Source organism: Alosa pseudoharengus, unplaced genomic scaffold (genome assembly GCF_046254945.1).
Source record: "Alosa pseudoharengus isolate Yale_2024_CS ecotype anadromous, Long Island Sound unplaced genomic scaffold, YU_APseudo_1.1 YU_APseudo_1.1_scf_8, whole genome shotgun sequence".
Classification (NCBI taxonomy): Eukaryota; Metazoa; Chordata; class Actinopteri; order Clupeiformes; family Clupeidae; genus Alosa; species Alosa pseudoharengus.
In genome coordinates, this window is record NW_027468870.1 from 1,096,563 (window position 1) to 1,103,244 (window position 6,682).

At 38.4% G+C, this 6,682-nt stretch overlaps 1 long non-coding RNA gene across 1 annotated transcript; it reads right to left on the reverse strand.

Moving 5' to 3' along the window:
* Nucleotides 1-3,149: 3,149 nt before the first annotated feature.
* On the reverse strand, nucleotides 3,150-5,361 carry LOC143112724 (uncharacterized). Its single transcript, XR_012984784.1, has 2 exons — nucleotides 4,479-5,361; nucleotides 3,150-3,933 (listed from the first exon to the last, which is right to left on the reverse strand). It is a non-coding gene; the product is annotated as an uncharacterized LOC143112724 (long non-coding RNA).
* Between the last annotated feature and the right edge of the window lie 1,321 nt (nucleotides 5,362-6,682).

The following is a 6,682-nucleotide window of genomic DNA, read 5'->3' on the forward strand; positions in this document are numbered from 1 at the left end:
AAAAAACTCACTGGTCTGTTTCCTTCAGCTGGTGCCACAGTGAATATACCTTCACCAAATGTTATCATTTCCTGTGCAATATCAGCTGGCTGTAAGCATGAATCTATAGAGCATCCACCATTTTGCTGACTTGTGTCCTGCTCAGTGTCAAGTGAATCTTGGTTATCATGTAACTCATGGGTTTCATTATTAGGCTGATTGCCTTCACTATTTATTTCTGAATGTCCTGGGTCAGTAATGTCAAACTCATCCACTGCATCAGTCTCCATTAGATCAACCTCCCCTGCAGCACTGACATCGTTTTCATCTGCCAAGCTATTTATTACATCCCCAAAAGCTTGTGTTTCATTAGTTATGGTTATGTCCTTGTACTCTGAATGCATCTCTTTCAGTTTTGATAAGGCACATAATACTTTGGTCATGTCTACAGTTTGGAACTGGTAATGCCCTGTATAGTTCATTCTTCTTTTCAACTTCACTTTCAAAAGCTGTGACTGGCTGCTGGGTCTAGGCAAAGCGTTGACCGTTGCCTCAATCTCTGAAGCTACACAGACAATTCCACCATGTATTAATTTCTGCTGGCCTTTAGGAAGACTGATTATTTTTGCAAATGGTATGTACCGTGCTATGATGTGCCTTTCAAGTATATTAAGATTACTGAGCTCTGGAGGAATTGGTGATAGCTCTAACATATTGTTTACAGCAATGGCCGGCATTTTCCCCATCTTCAAGTTTTCATCACAGCTGTAACAAATCCACTCTGTTTTTTCATCTGGTGCACAACATGATTCAAGTGCACTGCACTGCTCGCTGCATGTATGCACATATTTGCCTGTTAAGCATTGATCAACCATGGCTCGATTCTTTTTATAACATTCATGATTGCACTCTTTTACCTGATTATAAAACAAAGCTCTGTGACACACTGTGCAAACAAAAGTAGGGCCGTTCTGTACATCCATTCGAAAAGATGCAATGGCATCATGCAAAATGGTGCCTTCTGTTGGTGTTGACTGTTGTTCAACCTCATGCTCTGATTGATGTCCAGACAGGCGTGTAAGATTCCGATATTTACGCTGTATATGTAAAGCACAACGCATTTTGTGAATAATTCTCTGAAAACTGTTATTTAGGCCCACACCTGCATTCTTCTTTTTTTGTAGAGAACGATAATGCCTGAATAAAGGGTCATTTCTGTATCTGTCAGTGAAGGTTTCCTTTTTTTTCTGCCTGTATGTTGGATCATTTGCATAGTGATGTTTTATGGTCAACTTCTGTGTTGAACGATAGGTTGGATTATTTGCATAGTGATGTTTTATGGTCAACTTCTTTCTTGAACGATAGGTCGGATCATTTGCATAGTGATGTTTCATGGTCAACTTCTGTCTTGAACGATAGGTCGGATCATTTGCATAGTTATGTTTTATGGTCAACTTCTTTCTTGAACGATAGGTTGGATCATTTGCATAATGTTTCTGCATGTAAGCCTGTTTCTTCAATCTAAAACTCTCATTCATGTAACGGTCTCTGAGGTACGATTTCTTTTTTATTCTATTCTGTTCATAATATTTTCGCTGTCTGATTCTGTTGTTCTCACTACAGGATATATCCTTTTGTGCTTTGGCAACTTTTCTGCGCCTGCGATCCTTACTATGTTTAGTAAGTGAATTCTCAGAAATGGCTGGAGCTGGGAACTCTGCAGTCTGAGCAGGTTGCACATTGTCAGTGTGGCTTCCTTGTTCATTATTACACTCAGATGTAAATAACACTGGCATTAACTCATAAACCCATTCATCAGATGATTCAAGTAATGTCCAGAATGCAAGCAGATGATCAATCACGTTACTCAAGCTGACAAAGGTCAACATCACAGCAGTGCCATTGTTTGCTGGAAATCCATGAGGTGTTCTTGAATGTGGATCAAAAACTCCATATTTATCATCATCTCTAAACAAAGCTATTGTTGAGCTACCTACAGTTAGCAGTGCAAACTTTACATCATTTGACAAACAATGCAGTCTTTCAGAGAGCTGTAGGAAGTCCACACCATCAGGTCCATCTTGCCTCAGATAACCAAACCGTGACGGGCACTTTTCAATATGATACATCTGTCCATAGATCTCAACACTATCAGGTAATTCATCAAAAGCCAAGTGGTCGGGTGCTTCATTGCCTCTCGCGCTCAACCTTACCAGTGCTTCACTGTACATCAAGTTACCTTTTTGCAAAACGTAGTCAAGATCATCACTGTTGAGCTCAGTTCTGTAATGGAGAGTTGCCAGAAATACCAGGGAATTGCAGGTGCACTGCTTGTTACTGTTGTTCCCATACCTTACATCACGTTGGCTATGAGTTGCTTGAACACATGTGATGGCTCTCTGCTCCATGTTCATGCGGAAAACACTAGTTACCTCATTCACCTGTTCTCTCTCATTCAAGTCACTCTGGTCTAATGAAGACTGATGTGGTTCAACTTCAGAGAGGTCCAACTTACGCCAACGTCTCTTTTGAGCCTCTGAGCGACGGCCTTTCCTTGGCATGTTTCAAAATGCTACAATCTTCGCTTAATATAGTCTACTGGTCAAGTTTAGTTAAGTCTAATATGGGTTGTACAAATTATTGTTTATCAGATTATACAATAGCACTGACTGTTCTACTCACAGGTTACTTAATCAACTTAATCTGAGTATACAAAAACAGTTAGATGAGATTGAATGTTAATTAACTCAATATCCAAACACTAGTATTTATTTCAGTGGTTTATTACAATAAATAGTGGGCCCAAAAATGAAATGTTGCTAAGCAAAGAATTAAAACAAAATGATTAGAATATGTATGACACCCAATAAATAACAAGCTGGCTGTCAAAAGTACAAAATGACAATTTTCACCTTCACACACAATATTTACTTTAGTTTAATTATTGATTAAATTCTGAAATTATCCTCAATTTTATCTTAATGCGTATTTTGTTTATCAGTGGCAAATATGGCACTGGAATGGCTAGAGGTAACACTTGATGACACTGATGAAGAATGAGAGGAAGCTCTTGAGATGATCAGGTTTATACAGAACTAGGATGGAATCTCAAAGTCCAGATTCAGTCTTGCAGCACAGCCCAGGTCTAAAAGTAGGTATAACAGCAAAGACAACTTTGACAGGTATTATTGAAATATATAAACGTTTCACAGGTTTGTATAGCTCACAGTAATAGGTCTGTATGTGAATAGTTCACAGGTAGTTCTCAGTATGGTTCAGAATCTTTATATAGTTCAGAGTACGTGCTGTCAGAAAGTGGTCAGTTCTTGTAGGAAATATGTTTGTATGTTATGTTCTGTTGGTTCAGAGTTTCAATATCATTCAAAGTAGTATTTAGAAAAGGATTCAGTTTCAAAATGGTTCAGAATATGATTCAAAGGGGGTTTCAGTCTCAAAATGGTTCAGAGTTCAAAGGCGGTTTCAGTCTCAAAATGGTTCAGAGTTCAAAGGAGGTTTAGGTTTCAGTCTCAAAATGGTACAGAGTATAGTAAATAAGTATTCAGTAGTATTCAGAAAAGGATTCAGTTTCAAAGGCGGTTTCAGTTTCAAAGGCGGTTTCAATATCAAAGGCGGTTTCAATCTCAAAGGCGGTTTCAGTTTCAAAGGCGGTTTCAATATCAAAGGCGGTTTCAATATCAAAGGCGGTTTCAATCTTTAAGGCGGTTTCAATATCAAAGGTGGTTTCAATCAAAAGGGTTCAGAGTATAGTATGTGCAGTCAGATATGTTCTCAGCAAGTGTTTGGTTCTTGTCGTAGATATGTTTGCAGGTAGGCGTTAGTGGGTTCTGTTGTATATGAGTGCAGTGCAGTGTAGTGCAGGGTGTGCAGACGATGACAGGCAGCGTCACAAGTGACACGCAGACACCACTCTGACAGGGCTGGTCTGGAACAAGCCTAAAAGGCAAACAAAGGGAAAAAACACACGTTACACACTTCCAAAAATAAGCAGCAACACACACGGCAACATTGTTGCTTTCTCGGTTCTATCAATTTCAGCAACAGGTCGATTTTAGTGATGTAGGATGAATTAAGTGAAGTGAGCAAAGAAAATACAAAATTCAGCACAGCAGTATATTATGCAGAGCAGGAGCAGATTTTGTAGGCAGCTGAACATTAGATTATGTGATGGTTGATTGTTATGGTTATGTGATATGATGGTTACTTTTAATAAAAAGAAAAAGTTTGGACACATTTGTAGTTGTCAATGCTGATATGGTAGGTATTCTGCCATCAAGACAAGCAACCTGCAAGTCAACTAGTTTAACTAGCTTGCTAGTTCTGTCTGTCACATTGCCTCCATAACTTGTCTACACCAAATCAGTGAAGTAGCTATTTTTCTTCAACGTCAATAAAAACACAATTTATATGTTTGTGTAACCAAAAAAGTGTAAGCAAGCAGCATAGCTGGTCTAGCAGTAAAAATAATAAAAATGACATACCTGAAAAGTCTGCAGCACAGCAAGGGAAGACAGGATGGGAAATGGGAGTCTTGAGATGCAGTATTTCTTTGGAAAAGACTGTCGCAGCACAAGGGAAGGTGGAGATGGAGGAAGTCTTTAAAAAGACTATTGCTTTCTGTTGTGAATAAAGAAAATTGTGTGAAACCGTGACCACTGCTATAACATTACAATGCAACACAATTATGTTAAATTAACAAAATGCGGCACAACCTCTCATCTGTGTGACCAAGTAGTACCTTTAGGTTAACTAACATGACATGTACTCGACACAAATATTAGGGGCACACTTAGAAATAAGTTTGTTTGCTGTAACATTATAATCAGAAAAGAATTGGGCCAGTATGTTGATAGGTTGAGATTTTCTAGATAAGTCTATTATTTTTCCGCCACCATAAAGTTAGAAAATATGTGATAGCATTGGATTCAGGGTAGATTTTTGTGTTATATCACCCTGTTGTTCATTACCCATATGCCTATGGAGGTTCATATTACAGGCATGTTGGCAACATCTAGCCGGCCTTAAGTCATGTAACGTTAACGTCCTAGTTCAAGGCATACTGTCAAACGCCGCGTTGGCCAGTTGTTTCTCTATGGAGAGGCGTTAACGTTAACGCCTTCATTTCGTTTGCGGTTTTGCGTTGTGGCCCTGGCCTTTCGGCGTTTTAGCATAAACTATTGATAGTTTCCAAATGTCAGACTTCACGAGTCAACTATACTACTACCTGAACAACTGTGGGGCATAGTTAATATACGTTGTTTACATACGTCGAATAAAAGTGATAATGAATGTCACACAAAGTACATGTCTAGTTAAAGTAGGCTAGATAATGGCTAGACCTGTTAGTTGGCCACGTTAGCTGCCATCTTCTAACTTGCTAACTTCATTCCAAGACAACGTAACGTTTGCGAGCAATGTATTCTAACTAGTTCTAGATGCTACGTTTCAATAATTTCCAAATGACAGACTTTGAGTCAGCTAACGTTAACGTTATGGTACTAGAAGCTACCCTACGAATTGTCGGAAACAATTCGTAAACATTGTTTTTGACAACAATAAATCGAATAAAAGTGATATGATTAGAGTAATTTACGTGGTCGTTAGCGTTAACCGTAGTGCTAGCTCGAAAGTTAACGTTAGCGTTAGCTAGCCGCTTAGGTACCAAGCTCATTTAAGATAGCTATCGATACAAAGAACGCTGTTAACCTTACCAAAATACCTCTAGTGTTGACGTTAAGAAAATAAAACTTACCTTTGTGGTAATGTGAAAAGTCCTGGTAACTTCAGGGCGAAGTTTTTAAAGGCTTCAAACTTGACAGAGGCGACGCGACGAGACCACTCAGTCAGCTCAGGTACAACGAGAGTGAAGCTAGTGGAGTAGAACTAGACGAGGGATTCCGAGTAAAGGTGTCAAGCGCGAGACTGAGCGACGTCATTGACTGAAGAGGCAGGTTTGGTCAAGTCAGGTCACTTAATGCCCAACAGAGTTTATCCAAAGTGCTTTAAAATAAACAAAATAGTAAAAATAAACAAAATAATAAACAACAATAATAACATCAATAATAATGGGATTAAAAAAAGTAAAACAAAATAAAACAATTGTCAGCAATCAAAATGATGGTGGTTTAAATAGACAAAAAGAAAATGATATAGGCCTAGTGTATTAATCAAATCAAGGGCCATTCTACAGAAACGCACACTTTTCTGTCCCCTGACTTTAGAGGACTATAACATTTTAAAAACATATTACTGTTGCAATTTATTTATATTTTAAAGTAAAATAATATGTTTCCTGAACAATTACACCTTTTTGAGCCATCATTATAACAGTATTTGTTTTTAAACAATTTTATGAATTCCCAGGCACCACAAAAATGCCCGTCCCAACTGTCAAGTACAAAGGCAGAGGGCAATATTTTTAAGTCAAAAACATGTTTTTTATTCAGTTAAATCATGTGCGGATTATAAACTTTCGGGCCCCTGGGCCCAGATGTATTAAGGGCCCCCCACTAATTATATGTGGGAGGGGGGGTTTGGGGAACCTCCCCCAGAATTTTTTTTATTTGTTTGATGTGATTTCCTGTATTCTGGTGCATTTTGGGGATGGCCAATACTAAATTCAATCAGATTCATAGCCTACATCCTGATTTGATTATATTGAGGCAATGATTCCATGCAAAGGCTT